At 40.4% G+C, this 15,927-nt stretch overlaps 1 protein-coding gene across 5 annotated transcripts in view; it reads right to left on the bottom strand.

Annotated features, from left to right (window-relative positions):
• Positions 1 to 15,927, bottom strand: part of zfhx3 (zinc finger homeobox 3) — a 357,317-nt gene that overhangs the window by 166,243 nt on the left and 175,147 nt on the right. For all 5 annotated transcript variants that reach the window (XM_036136359.1, XM_036136362.1, XM_036136360.1 and 2 more), the window contains one exon: positions 977 to 1,326. The gene's annotated coding sequence lies outside the window, so the exon portion shown is untranslated. The remainder of the gene's footprint in view (positions 1 to 976; positions 1,327 to 15,927) is intronic.

The raw sequence follows: 15,927 nt of genomic DNA, 5'->3' as shown, positions 1-15,927 counted from the left end.
ACAACATACTGCAACATATCTGAATGCAACATTGGTCTGAAAACAGAACACTGGAACACTGAGCAACAGTCAAGTCCCTTTTCCTCCTTAACCCAGGTCAGGCACTAACATTGTCTCTGTTTTTAGGAGTGGTCAAACACAAGGACTGTGAAAGGTTCGTCCTTCCACTCAACTTTCTATTAAGATGCTTGGGTAAAGCCAGCTTCTGGAGCAATGGCCTTTTACTGCTTATGGTCCTTGTGGAGGGTGTCTATGGCTGTCTGCTGGACAACTGTCACAACGGCAGTCTACCCCAGGATTTTGTAGGACAAAGTTTGGTGTTTTTATTAGCTTCAAACAAAAATAATCAAACTCATCAGAAGCAAAATTACTGCTCTGGAGACTTTAAACTTTATGCAATATTTGTGCTTATTAGTCATTGTAAAACTGTTTTAAATATCAAACCAGCTGTTTGGGGGGATTTAGTGAGCTATTAGTGAGATTTTCAACCTTTTCCAGGAATTGCATGAATGTTTACACACCCACAGCAGGATTGTGAGGCTAATTTGACTGCAATAAAATATGTGACAGAAAACCTGTGAATAGCGTGGGTCTGTTCTTTACAGTCATGGATATGTGTGAATCAAGCTGGGAAGATTATTAATATAAAAGTACCCTGTGACTGCATGGAAAAAAAATGCTTCCTTTAACAGCCAGACGAAACCAATAGAGTTACCAATCTGGACCCCAGATTCTCAAATCTTAAATGCCCAGAAGAGGAAATTTCAACTATTCAACTCCCAACATTTTAAGAGCCTCTAATCCAAGAGCAACAAGAAAAAACAGGGCAAGAAGGTGTGGCATTTCTGACTCCAGTCAGACTTTTCTTCACACCAAATCCAAAAAAACTAACAATGTGGGGAGCAAGTTAGCTTCAAAGTGCTGTTAAAGACTCACTCACTAGGCAGCAGGTGCAATGGGGTCTTCACAGCCTTACCTGATGGAGGGTTGTGGTCTGAGATTCCAATACACAGAAACCTTTCCAACGGTGTTTCCTTTTCAGGTGTCTGAAGTCAGCACGCAGAAAGGTCGCCCCCTCTTGGCCTTAGCACGCTTGTTGTGGACATGGACGGCCAGCGACTATTGTTAATATTCAGATAGTCTTTCTATGTATGCACAAACGGAAGGAAGAGCGTAAAGCTATTGATCCGGTGCCTGGGCACCTGAAGGTGCTTTGGTGTGATACTCCTAGAATTCCAGGTATTTCCAGGGTTTTCCAAAGCTATATGGTTTGGGATTTAGGGACTCCCTGGTCACACGGACAGCGCATCAAAATGTCTCCATCGCCTAGAACAAGGGAGGGGAAAAAAGAGAAAGAAAAAAAATGATTTAGAAAGGTTTTTCAACACACTTGGAAACCATTAGAACACAGAAAAAAAAAGTTCCATGGCAGGCCTCTAAGAGCCCCCCAATTTCTGTACCTCATCCCGGAAATATGAGCACATAATAAATGTCTTTCAGGGGAGGCAAACCAGAGCAGTATGATTTCCATCAAGACTTCAAAATTAATCATCTGTTTTCTGAGTCAACAGAATTAATCTATAATTATTTGTATGCTACCACTGCTGGACAGCCTTGCATGATTTCAAGATTATATTTAATAGCAAATGAACTGCTGTGAGTAATTTCTTTTCTCATACCACTGAAGACTTTTCAGATGAAAAAAAGAGAGAAAAAGAAAAAAAAAAAAAAGATTTGCAGAGAAACTTAATTTCCCTGTAACTGGAACAAGTCATATTCCTGTAATAGCATATATAATTGCCTGTTCTGCAGAGGATCTCCAGTATATGACAACAAAGTCACAGACAATACTTATTTATTCAACTGTCAATTCCAGCAATAATAATAATGACAATAAAAAAAAAAAAAAAAGAGAAACGCGTCTTAAAAAAGGCTTTGAAATCCACGAGGGCCTGGTTTGTGAAGCTGGGTAAATATGCTTGTCATACGTTCCAATAGCTCCAGAGCGACTGAGAGTCAGTTTGGGAATACATTCGGGATCGGCAGACAGCTTGTGATAACCGAATAGCTCTTTTGAAGCGACATCCATTTGGAAGCACTATGCGATGGTTTTTACCTCTGTGGTTAGGCTGGAGTTAAAGCCTGTGTTTAATTGTTCCCAAGAGTTCTTAGCGTGGGGCTGATAAGGAGCTCTGGGAGCAACATTTAAAAACTGCAGCTGAAAAATAACTAGAGTGTCTCTGGCCGCGGGTTTGATACATAGACTGACGACCGAGCGTCCACAAAGGCAGAGACAAACGGACGGCGGTGAAAACGGAGGGGGGACAGCAGCAGGCCGACAGAAGCAGGGGTCAGGTGTGACGGTGCGCTACATGCAGTTGAAATGTTTCATTTGTTTTTCCTGACTTCAGCTTCTTAGAATCCACTTGAAATATCGATTTCAATAATGTTCCTTCGGCCCATCTTAAATAAAGAGGGTACAGTGTCTCGCTTGCTAATCAATAGCGAAATTATTTTTATGACACGGTTTCGTCAGCAGTTACGGCAGAAGAAGAGCGGCGCTGTTAATTTGTCATCCCTGCCTTCCTGTCTCCCGCGCTCCGTCCAAGGCCGCGACTTCCCGGGTTTGTCAGGGGCGACCTGTGGGAGTGTGTGTGTGTCAGATCAATAGCCCACCCACAGCAGAGCCGCGGGCGATCCCCTGACCTGGGGTATTGATTAGGCCCGCCTCAGCTGCCAATAGCAATGTGCTGGATGTGACACCGGGCTAAAAGCGGGAGCCGAGCAAGGGGGGGGGGATTCTGAATTGCCGGTGGCAGCCCCACAGCACACCGCAGATAAAAGTCAATTCCAATTAAGCAAATCACTTACAACTAAATAGTTAGCAGATACGAGAACGCGCAAAGTGTGTGATGGCAGCGGCCACGTGGCTTCGGGGATTTCCCCTCCACCGTGACCTGCGTCGAGCGAGCACAAGTGGCAGGAGGAGGCACGCGTTTGTTTGTCCTTTAATGGTGGCCACAGCTCCGTCTCTTGGTTACACCTGCCTCATCGATGCATTGATTCAAAGAACACCCCGTAGACTGAGCGTTCATCAGGTGTTTAGCATTGATTGATGTTCACTGACATTTAAGGAATGTATACCACTTAATCAGGAAGAGAGAAAGAAAAAAAAAAAAAAACCCCGTCCCCACAGCAGTTCAGAGTTCCTAAACGGACAAATGATCGGACTTTTAAATGCGGCTATTAGCTGTGAGTTTTACAGTTGAGTTTTCCTGTGCCTGCACGCTCAGATGTAAAGCAGGTCCATGGCAATTGTCAGACTCCTTTCGATCCATTTTGCTCCCAGTCATTACGAGCCAATATTAGAGTAGTTTACATGTCACTTTACTGGTACTTTGCCTCATGAATGTAATTCTGTGGCTAGCGATTCTTGCGTGCATTCAGTGTGCATCCATGACTCCATATCTCTCCTGGTAATTGCTGAGTGACAGAAAGGCAATACCGACCGCTTTATTATAAGACAGCAAGACTAACTGGACAATGGCCTTTTGGCTCCGGGTCACTCAGGTCAGAATGACCTTATCTGCCCAGGTCGTCAGGGGTCAGTCACCCAGGAAGTGTCGGGACTTTCCTGAGGTTTACCGTCAGTGGCACACAACAAGGTCAGCTGACCCGGGCGAATTGTTCCTATCAGGTATTGATTTGCGGTTCGTCCGCTTCAGCTGAAGTTGGACTAATCTCCCAACACCATGGGTCTCAGGGGCAGAGACTTCTGTGTAAAGTTAAGCATTGGAACTAACAGCAGTGATGGTGCAGCTGGAGGATACAAGCGAACATAAGAGGGTCCACCAGAAGAGCTATGGGAGTTTGGGATTTTGAAAAACAGTGCGTGAAAAGAGTGAGCTGTAGCAGCAAGACAGACACAGTGATGGTTCAATCTGAAAAAAAAAAAAAAAAAAAAAGTACTGCATGTGAGCCATCAAACTCTGCGCAGGGCAATTTTATTTTTTTTATTTTTGCCACAGCAAACTGAACATTTGCAGTCAGGGTGCATATTATACCACTTTGGGAGGTGTGTGTGTGTGGATGGAGGGGGGTCAGACTTGTACAATCCAGGCATGTACTTTGGTAAAGTAAAGTCTTATAATCTTCCTTTCTTAGTTTGACATAATGTCTGCTCTGTATAGGTCACTCAGAATCATATCCAGTACAGCATTTCACAGGGCATAAAACACACATTTATTTTGAGGTCGTCCATCTCCTACAATTTATTCTGATGCAAAACTGCCAGAAGATCAGAACCTCGCCACACAAAAGCCGCCGAGCCGGACCATGTGCTGCATCCAAACAGCCCAATGAATATGATAAAAAGGAAGATGGTACAATCGAAAGTCATTTATATCAGCTCTGTTGCTCACTGGATACGAAAACAGGAACGAGCAACTTATTCAGTCTGTCTGCTATTTTCTTAGGAACGTTTAATCAAGGGGCAAAACCAAAATTCTTCATTATTTCTATCAAATTTCTGTTCACCAAAAAAATAAATCAAAAATAAAATGAAGACATAGATAAACAGATTATTTAATAAAGTGCATTTGGAAAAATAGCAGATAATGCACATTGCTTGTCTCCTGAAAATCTGTACTGACAAAATATCTGTTCCTTTTAAGGAATGTCATCAGTGAAAAAGGTACATAGCAAACTGGATCACCAAGGTGGACCATTCTGTGTTATCATACTGCACTCCACTGAGTTTTTAAGCGTTTAAATTGCATCGATTTTAATATATTATAAGACGCGGACTCAGTTTTGGCAGATTGTTATTCATAAATGACTCACAAAACAGTACTGTGACTGTGTGGCGTTTTAACAGTCTATTGTTACAGAGTAGGGAACGTGGTCTAAAAACCTGAGAAAAAAATACCCAATTTAGCACACGATGTCATTCAGATTGTTTTTAAAATTTTGAGACTTTTTCCTTGTAGCTTTTAGTGATGTTTGCTTCCAACACTTTTAAGTTAAATACAGAAGGCCCTAATCAGTCATTGCTCAAACGGTACTCCATAACTCCGAAAGTTGACACCACTTCTTTGAGCCTGCCATCTCCTTTGCGACAACATAGAGAGACAAATATATGAGATTGTTAGTCGGTAACTATGTGTGTATTTGTGCGTGTCTGCACCCGTTGGTGTCTGTGTGAGCCCCTTTATGTACATACTAAAGCATCTCTGTTGCTCGTTAACTCTCGTCTCTCCGCCAACCGCTTGCCACCGTACATATTAAATCACATTAATGGCAGATGAGCCCTTGCTCTGGAGAGACAGGCGTCTATTTGAAACTGCATTTTATTGCACTTTGTTCCGTTTAATCAAAAAAATGCTATGTGAAGAGATAACCCGGTTTAAAAAAAAAAAAAAAAAAAGAAAAATTCCCAGATAAACAGCAACGATTGCATCTTTAAATAATAAATGACCCTCTGCCTCTTACAGACGGGAATATGACTGAAATAATTGAAGACAACAATGTCCTATAAGAGCACCGCTGCTGCAGTGCTGATTCAGAATCCCTCATAACTTCAAACGCTCAGTCATAAAGTATGGATAATCCGCAAAAAGAAAAAGGCAGGTGTGGGTTGTTTACAATTTCTTTCTAATTAAAGCTACATGATGGGGTATACTGTGTTAAAGTTTATGTGTGTTTGTAAGACTTCCCCCCCCCCCCTAGAAAACCTGTAACTGTTGGCAAATTAGGGGCTGAATGGAAGCATACAATGACTCTCTAATATGATTCGCAGTCATGGAATGAATATTTCACAATCTGTCTACATTTGACACACTTTTAGTCAAGAACAAAGGATTCCAGAGGAACAAATTGCAGAAACTGCAACTTGAGTCAATAGCCTATGTGACCTGCATTAATTCAGCATGTAACTGGGTGTATAATTCATCTCAGATTCTATGGAGTTATTGCTTTAAGTCAATAAAAATGTCTGTGGGCAGGTATGGAAGGGAGGAGCGGAGGATGCTGAAACAAAACAAGAAGGTATATAAAACTCCAGGGCTGGTCAAATCAGGATGGTTTGGTTTTGAGATGTCCGCTAAAACGATAACCGGGCCAACAAAGCAGTGACGCCTTATTACCATCGCCTTTTCAGTCTCGTTGGGCTGAAAGCTGGCGTACAACACAGTTCCCGAAACAACAGGAGCACAGACCATCTGCTTTCACAGAGCCATTTGTGAGAGTAAAGAAAATGAAGCGGAGAGCTCGCAGATGGAAGTTTTGGTGTCTTCTATTTCCTCGTCTGTGAACGGGCAAGCAGTCTGCTGTGTGCCTGAGAGGGATAAGGCGGTGCTTGATGATTAATCACTGGACATAATAAAGCTTCTCACCACGAGCGCACGGTCCAGCTGATTCTGTGATATGATTGAGGCCGATTAGAAAAGAGAAATAATCATTCCTGACAGTGCATTCATGGCACACTTTAATGACATCCTCTGATTGGACCTTGTCGAGAAGATAATGCAGGCTTTCTTTGGAGTGCCTTCCAAGATTATTTCTTTAACTTCATGAAAAATGGGGCGGGGGGCATGGGCCTGGATGCGGCTGATTTGAGGATTAAGATAAGATGACCTTTCACATTATGTTACTATGTATAAAAGATGAAGTTTACAGTTTTTTTTATAACATTAGAGTTTATCAATGGCTAGAGCCTCCGTGAAGCCCCTTTGAACATCAGTGTTTTTTTTAGATTGGTATACAACAGGCTTCTACCCCCCAGTGTGGGATTACTGTGCCTATGTGTGTGTGTCTGCTGAATGGGGTGTGTTGTGCACATGCACAGTTCCTTTTTCAGAGTATATTGAAGAACTAATTGTATGTAAAAACTTAATTCTCTCTCTCTTTTATGGTCTCTCTGGGTAAACAATTACAAGCTTTAATTAATACAGAGTTTTTATGCAAAAAATCCACATATATTCAATATTAGACATAATTATTTATTTTATAGTAATAGCTACCTGTACATCATGCTCATAATTCTGCCTATAGTAATAGCCATCTGTACATACTGTATATTCATAGTACATGTAAACTCTGTTATAATAACAATCATCTGTATATTATGCTATTGTACACATCTGTAAAACTCCATTTATAATAATATCCACCTGTATATTATATTCAGTACATATCCAGCTGTAAATTTAGTTCACAATACTAGTTATCAATATATTATATTCATAGGACAAATCTATCAGTAAAATTCTGTTTATAATAGTATCCATCTCTATATTTATTCAGTAATAACCAATGTCCTGTACTTATGGAACCATTGTTTATCCTGCACTTGCTGCTATTGCACTTCTGGTTAGACCTAAACAGCATTTCGTTGCCTTGTACCTGTACCTGTGTAATGACAATAAAGTTGAATCTAATCTAATCTAATCTAATAATTAGCGTATCAGTACTTTTTATTTGTTTGCCCAATTTCTAAAACACAAATACAACAACTCCTGAAATACCCATCCATCAGTTGTCTAAACCTACTCCTCTCTCAGTCACTGGGGGACTGATGCACGTCTCCAGCGGGAGAGAGGGACCCTGAACGGGTCACTAGTCCATCGCCAAGGGCAATTTGGAGACCAATTACCGTAATATTCATGCTTTTGGATGGTGGGAGGAAGCTGAAGTCCCTGGAAAGAACCTATGCATAGGGAGAGAGAAGATGGAAAACCCATACAGAACGACCCCAGGCTTGGGTTTGAACCTGGGACCTTCTTACTACAAGACAACAGTGCTAACAACTGCATCGTTGTGCAGCCCAGAATTCAAATTGAATGTGGCCAAAACCTCAACTGGAGGGATGGATGGATGGATGGATGGATGGATGGATGGATGGATGGATGGATGGACAGAGCAGACGATGTGTCCTTTTTAGCATGTATTCCCTTTCATTCTTTTCCAACAGCTTTGGTGGCAGGAGATAGTAATATAGCGTTTGTTTGGATTGGTTGTTGTGAGCCACAATGGAAGTTAGAAAAAGTCGTTGATTTAAGCATGGAATGCCTCCATCAGCCCCAGTCTCTGATGTACAAAGAGCCCAGAGGAAGGAGCTTCACAGCTGTTTGTAAACTATGAAAACAGGAAAGGTCAACAAAGTAATGCTGCGCGCTTTTTTTTTTTTTTTTTGTAACACATTTTCCTCTCTCCCTTTTTCCATAGTGAGACAGCAGCGCTGTGCCCTGCCTCGTAAGTACTGGTGCATTTAAATTACTGTTCTTGCCTGGAGAATAATGGTGAAAGCATAACCCCATTGTATTCTTTGATAAACTCTGGAAAATGCATGATATAAGCTGGGAAAGAAGCACAGTTTAAGGGCACAATTGCCTTGCAAATCTACCATGGCAAAGTTTTTTTTTTTTCTGAAGGGAGAGAGGGAGGAAAGGAGGAAGAGAGTGATGAGGAGAAGGAGGATGGTGGATCAGACGGTTGAAGGAGGAAGACGGAGATAGAGGATCTTGCATGTGGATAGAGTCGCGGGTGGGGGCGTGTGGGCATGGGGTGGGGGGGGTCTCTGTTTCAGGGACATGTGTTATCTCTGGGTGCAGAGGACTTTGTTTGTGGGGCACAAAGGTATAGATTTCCTCTCCATGTCAGTGCCTTTATTTGGGGCTCAGCTCTCGGGGGACAATAGGGGACTAATCCACTTGTGAATCAGGATTAATATTCAAGCCACAAATATTAATTCACAGCGCAAAAAAAAAAAAAAAACCGGAACCGCTGAATCTATCAAAAAACTCTGAAACAAACAAAGAACTAAACAGCCAGAGATGTTTGACCAAAAATCCTCATTCGGAGTATTTTTTTTCATACGTGTGCATTATTTTGACCGCGGGCCTGCCGGCTTGTCTCAGCATTCTGTTTGATTTCAGTATTAATCTTTATAATGAGTTTCTATAGAAGAGTGAGAGCTGGAGGAAGCTGAAGAGCTGCATGTTGTTTTTTGGCTATTCTCCTCACTAAGCTCGGGATTTAAGATCTGGATTTGAATATTTATGATTGAAAATAATGGGGGTTGTAAAAATAAGTCCCTGCAGAGCTGGGCTGTAAGTTAGAGGGGGTAGATGCAATGCCTCCCACATGAAAGGAGCCTGGAGATGTTGGCCACTATAGTCTGACGTTAGTTAAAGCCTATGGTTCATCACCCCAGCCCAGCTGAGAGTTTGATCCTGCTGAAGATGTATAATCCCACTAGTATCATTCGCTCTCAGCGCTCACAAAGTTGCAGAATTCATTAGAATTAAGTTATTTAGTGCAGTTTACTTTAACAAAAGACAAGAGAAAACACACCCGGCTCCTAGGTGAGATCATTTGACTTGTTTCAAACACGGCAGGACTTGTTTTGAGATTGAAACAAGTGATAGCGTTTGTAACTGACAGTTGAGTGACTTGCAGGATTGGAGAAAATGTTTTAAACATGCTGGTTTGAATATGAAACAAGTGACACTTTGCCTCCCAGTCCCAGTTTTCTTTTCTTTTCTTCTTTTGTAAAACCCTCAGATGCCGAAATTCAACAGAAGTGTGAAAGAAATATCTGCTTTCTCTGTTTTTGGGTGTCTCAGCAGCAGAGCCAAAAAAAAAAAAATCTATGGTGAAAATCTATTATTAATAAGATATAAATCATTTTACATACAGTATAGAAATTTTATGATATTGACATTTTTTTAACAGTCCCCCACAGTCTGATATTTCTTTTTTATTTTATTTTAAGATGGCCTAGTCATGAATTATAACCATAAAAAGAAAACACAAAAACATATCTATATTCAAATAAAACAATATACGTCTAGCGTTCGTTCTGATAGAGTCAAAGACCAACCAGATCTATACAGTTGGGGTTACTTAACCTCTTTATTTTTGTATCCGTCGGGCATTGCCGACTTGCTCAGCTCAAACACGAACGAGTTTGTGGACGCCTCGTTGAGCTCTAAATCGCATGTCGACATTGCCGCCATATTGGAGGTGGCATAGTGGAGCGATTTGATCAAGGTGCCTCATTCATGTGCTGCGTGGATTTGTACCAGTTGATTCATAGTACAAACCAGATCCACTGGTATTACCTTACAAAGGTAAGAATGAACATATACTTATGATTGCATTTATTCCTTTTAACATCATTTGTCTGTGAGCTCCATTGCTTCTCCTCGTTTACTCATTGTGCACATGTAATATTGGACTTCCAGTCACGCCGTCTTATATATACACAAAAGCTTTCCGTTTACTTACAAATAGAGCAAAGACAAAGTGAAAAAGAGGGAAATTAAAAATAGTAAGCCATCAACATGAAAACCTTTGCATGCAACCAGAGCGAGCTACTGGTTAAGAAATTTGTGATGTCACAGCATGTGAATAGGCCCCTTTAAAATACAAGTTTCACAGGGAATGCCAACAAAATTACGCAGTGCACTTTTTATTGCAAGACATTTTCATCTCTCTCTTTTTCATAGAGATGAAGAAATTACTCCACATTTACATTACTTTGTTGACTTTTCCTTTTCCCATAGTTTACAAAGAGCTGTGAAGCTCCTTCCTCTGGGCTCTTTGTACATCAGAGACTGGGACTGATGGAAGCATGCCATGCTTAAATCAACAGCTTTTTCTGACTTACTTCCATAACCCAGCAAACACATATTTACTATAGTCTGCCACCCAAGCTGTTGGAAAAGAAAGGGAGGGAAAATATACAGAAACAGACACGGCATTCTTCAAGTGAGCATGTCCATAACAAGCTAAAATCTAAAAACTCTCACTCTTAAAGATAAGTTAATCTTTAATTTTGTACACATTCTAACTGTAAGTTAAGCTGCTGTTAAATAGACTGAATTTATATAGCACTTTTCAAGTCACCCCAACCACAAAAGTGCTTTAAACTAGAGCCATCTTCATTCAATCGCACACATGTTCATACACTAACACACAGATCGGTAAGTATGGTGAGGTCAAATGTCTTGCCCAGAGGCACATCAACATTCCGGATGCTGGAATCAAACCCATATCTTTCCAATTGGGATACGGCTACTCTACCCACAGGCCCACAGTCTCCTTAAGTTTTGATGATAAATGCACTAATCAACACATAATTGGCAGCTCCACCGGCTGAATGCCTCCAAGCATACAGTTCACACCTGTGGTTTGTCGTGGCATTATGAAACCAAATAGGAAGATCAGGGCTACGAGCAGAGGCTTTTGCATGGATTGTAGTCTTTGGGAGTCCCTTCTTCTGCACAGCAATCTTTTCAGTGTTAGTTATTTTGTTGTACTAAGAGATTTTCAACAGACTAATGGATAGACAGACCAATTTGTGTATTTCAGAGTTTGAACTACAGACGATCAAACGCCTCCCAGACTTTGTGACAAATGCAGAAATAGCCCATTAATTAGACACCGATAGCAATTCACACGGCAAGTTTGGTGTAACCAGCTGTGGTGCACGGCCCTATTTATTTCCAGTTCTGACGGTGTAAGCTGTACACAACAAAAGGAGAAGACCGACTCCAAATTAACAGGGAAAGAAAAAAAAAACAATTGCCAACTCATTGATAGTGGGCTTTTTCTCTTTTTTTGCATGAATGTACCTCCTCCACAAGCCAGGCCACCCTGACTGTTGAACCTCGTCACCCATATCAAAACCCACCACTGGCTTTAAGGTTCAGTGTCATTTAATTAAAAGAATGTGGTAAAACGGGGAAAAAAAATCATAAGGAAGGAAAGAGAATTGTTTCAAAGAAAAGAAAAAGGGAAAGTAGGACAGAAGCCTGGAAACATAAAGGAGTGCTGAGGGAGGAGTGCAGGACAAGGATAGGTTCTGTCTGCAGACCTGGTCAGACTGATGAGAACAGGCAGCCATAGTGATGTCATTATGTTGTTAATCAATCTGCTGATGTTGGCGTGTCTGGGTGGGGAGATACTCACAGTCTAGAAGGGGTTAATGGGAAATCAATGAGAAGGATGTGCTTATGAGCAGGACACAGGGTGGGGGGGGGGGAGAAGGGGCAAAGAGGAGGAGATTGGAACAATGTTTCCTGTGATAGCAGAAGACTTCACAGATGTTATCTGTCATTCAGAACATTCTGGCGACCAGGTGTTTGGGCTCAAAGTGGTGGAGTTCAGATATATATTTATATATATACATACACATGCTAATGGGAGATCAATACAGGCCAAGTGGATGGAGATACGCGTAACTAGTCGGCCAACAATTCGATGTCTTCACAACACAAAGAAAAGTAAAAGAAGGCTTTTAGTTTAGCAATCCATTAAAATCATTTACTGACATTCCCACTGACTGCAAAAATTTGTATAGGTTATTTATTTATTTATTAATTTATTTACTTTTTTACAATTATTTACATGGATTATATGTTTGACCTGCATCGGCAAGACATGGATTTCTCCATTACAGGGAACAAAAGGAAGAGCAGATTTGAAAGGAAAGGTAAAATAAATGCAGCAGACATTAGCTAGGGTATTTCTGAAGGCCTGAGGGCATTTAAAGGGGTGGGTGTGGGGTTGGAAGGAGGGAACCAAGACCAGGTCCCAGGGCAGCAAGGCTCTTTGTAGTTGGAGCATTCTGAACAAGCCAGAGGCTTACTGCTCTAACCCCAACCACTCAGTGAGCCTGTTTGGGGAAATTACACCACAGCGTAATAATTAATCAAGTAAACATCAAACTGCTTTGATTTGGATTACATTAACATATAATCAATAATGCATAAATCAAATACAAACAAACACCTCCACATAATGGCGTGTTTAAACAGCTAAAATTTCAAACTAAAATGGAAAAGCTCATCTTCCTCCTACAGCGTGGAAACCCACTGCAGACTACAGAGGAAGCAACAGCGGCAACATCCTTTTGTGGTTTCAGAAGCCCCCCTTTTTTTTGCCACTTAAACTGCCTGGGCTCATCAGCTTCCTTTTTCATCACAGCATCATCCATTTTAAGCTTTTACCAGGAGGCAAAAAAAAAATAAAAAAATTATGAAGTCATTTATTTACCCTTAACAATGGCAGACCGCGTCACACAGAATAAATAAACACTGATGAGGCACCGAAAACACAATGCACAATAATTTGTGCAAAGCTACTCCAGGTTTGATTCCAAAAGTAGCAAAGCAGATTGAGGAAAAGGAGTTAGTCACTTTTATCATTGGCAGAGGAGGGGAATCAGCTCCGCTTTTGTGTTTTCACTTAAATGCATGTTCTGTTTTTCACCGATAAGTTGTGTTGTTTAAAAAAGCATCCGTTCTCGCCTTGCGCTTTGTTCACTGGGGAGGAACTTTATGCCCAGGGATTTTCTAAACACAATTCATCAAAGTGGAACATTGGTCTCTCTCTCTCTCTTTTTCCTGCATTCCTAATCCTTTTTGCTGCAGATGAGAGATTTGCTGTTCAGACTCATTAAGATTAAAGCATTTTGCCAGAGTTATTTAAGAATGCAAACTTCCATGTGAGACCTCTGAGTTCAGAACAGAAGAAAATCCTATTGACACGCTCGGTGCACTTGGGGCTGATCTTAGCCTATATTTCTATATTGGGTGTCAGTGATTGAGTGATAGCATGTGGAATGTGGTTTTCCTGATGCACAACGGTTTAGATTTTCAGTCGCTTTTGTTCCTCACATGACTACAAGTAGGTTTCAAAGTACATCAACATTTGATAAATGTATACAGTATGTTAAAACTGCCAGAATGGTCTATCATACCAGTAATGTGCTTTTTTTATTGAGATGTCAGAGATAAAGGTAGGCCGGTGGGGTAATGAAGCACCGCCTTACCCAGACCTGTTGCTGCCTCTGCTAATCAACTGGCTGAAAGAAGGATAATACACTTTTGCATTGCATAAAATAACAAATTTAGCTGTTTTGGAAATTTTGCCATTTAAAGAAAGTGTATGTAAACATGTAGTGGAAACTATAGATATTTTGCTTCCCTGAAGTTACTCTTGGCGAGCTACTATGAGCGTGTCTCGCTATGCTGTAAGGAACAGGATGATAAAAAGAGAAATATACTGCGCCAAAAAAGTAGGAAAACCACTGCTAAATTCAGCAGGTGTTAATATTATGCTTAAGATTTGGTATGCAAATCCAAAATAGCAAATGAGTACTCTAGATAACATTATTACAGAAGTAATAACCCATATGTTATTTTATTTTAGGATTCATCATTCAACACTTTTCTGTTTTGCCCTTGTTATGTCTATGTATATTTTACATTCCTATTTTAGCTTAACTTTGACTGTGTTACTGTAAATTGCAATACATTTGGCCACACTGTGAAATTTTGGAGGAATTAAAAAAAAATTATTCTTTTCTATTATTACTCTTTATATTAAACAGAAGAATTTGGGTCCCATTGACATCTTTCTCTGCCAGGACACCAATTCAAAAAGCACTTTGTGAACACATGATTACTACAAATTTTTTGCTGATTTTATTTATTTTGTTCCCTTCATTGCCCTGAATAGAAAAATGCCATTTCGATACTTACAGCAGGTAAAATAAGTATTAAGCATCTCATTGTTTTTCTTAATGTGTTTGTAACATTTCTAATGATGTGAGTTTTTCACTAGATGTTAACAACCACGTAATCCACACAAATAAAGAATACAAACTAATCCAAAAGTTAAGCTATGTTTGATGAAGTGGAATGACACAGGGGGTATGTGTGGATCACATGAGGAAAATGATGTCCAAAACAAGAAGAAACCAGCTTAAATCTGTCACTATTTAGAAAACATTCCTGCTGCTTTATCAATATCAACCGGTTAGAGTACTTGGTCAAGCCAGGGAAATACTGGGAGAATTTTAGACTGGTGAGATGAGGTCAAAAATGAACTCTGTGGATATCACTACACTCGTCAGGTTTGGAGGAAGAATGGTTTTGCATACCAACCTAAAACACCTTGCCAAAAGAGAAGTTTGCAGGTGGGAACATCATGGTGTGGGCTGTCTCTGTCAGCCTGTGGGACTGGCAGACTTCATTTAACTGAAGGGAGGATGCACAGAGAAAAGGTACAGATACTTTCTCATTAAGTATCTGAAGAAGACAAAGGTGTGGATTTCCAAGCAAGGTTATAGTCCCAAACACACAGCCACTGAAGATCTTTATTGGTTACAATAATTAAACCTGGCCAAGTCAATAACCTGATAATCACATAGACCCTTAGAACAGTGCTGCTCAATTGTGGTCGTCGTGGTCGGGTGTCCTGGAACTTTTAGATGTGGCCCTGATCCAACACACTTGAATCAAATGGCTGATTTAGCTCATTAGTATGTATTCAGGTTCTACAGAGTCCTGCTAATTACCTCATTGTTTGACTCAGGTGTCTTGAAACAAGAGTATGAAATAAAAGTTACAGGACACTTGCCCTCATGGACCGGAAATGAGGACCACTGGCCTAGAACTTTCGAGATTTGAAGATAGTTTGTTGGGTGCCATAATCAAACCAGAGAAATTAATATGGCAAAGAATCCATACAGGGACTTACAAGTCTTACAGTTGTCACTGACAGAAAAATCCTTTCCACCAAGTATCTCATTACATTTTTTCATATTACTTAAATTAGTTGAAACAAGAACATTTATAAATATTTGCCATGTATGGTGAGGACTGCAATACTATATGCATGAAAGAAATTTAGAAATTATATACATCCATGGCAAAAAGCCTTTTTGTTTCCAAGGTACATAAATATAGGACATCAGAGGGTTAATTAGATAATTTTATGAATTTCTGTTTTAAACGTTGTGTAAATACAGAGAACATTTCTTACTTTTACTCAGGGTTTCATTCAGGGCTTCAATTTCATGCAGGTATACATTCATAGAAGTTCATGGATGAGACTGAAGTTTCTATCCTAATTGTA

This window comes from Fundulus heteroclitus, chromosome 4, assembly GCF_011125445.2.
Source record: "Fundulus heteroclitus isolate FHET01 chromosome 4, MU-UCD_Fhet_4.1, whole genome shotgun sequence".
Lineage (NCBI taxonomy): Eukaryota > Metazoa > Chordata > Actinopteri > Cyprinodontiformes > Fundulidae > Fundulus > Fundulus heteroclitus.
This window is presented reverse-complemented; position numbering and strand designations above follow the sequence as displayed.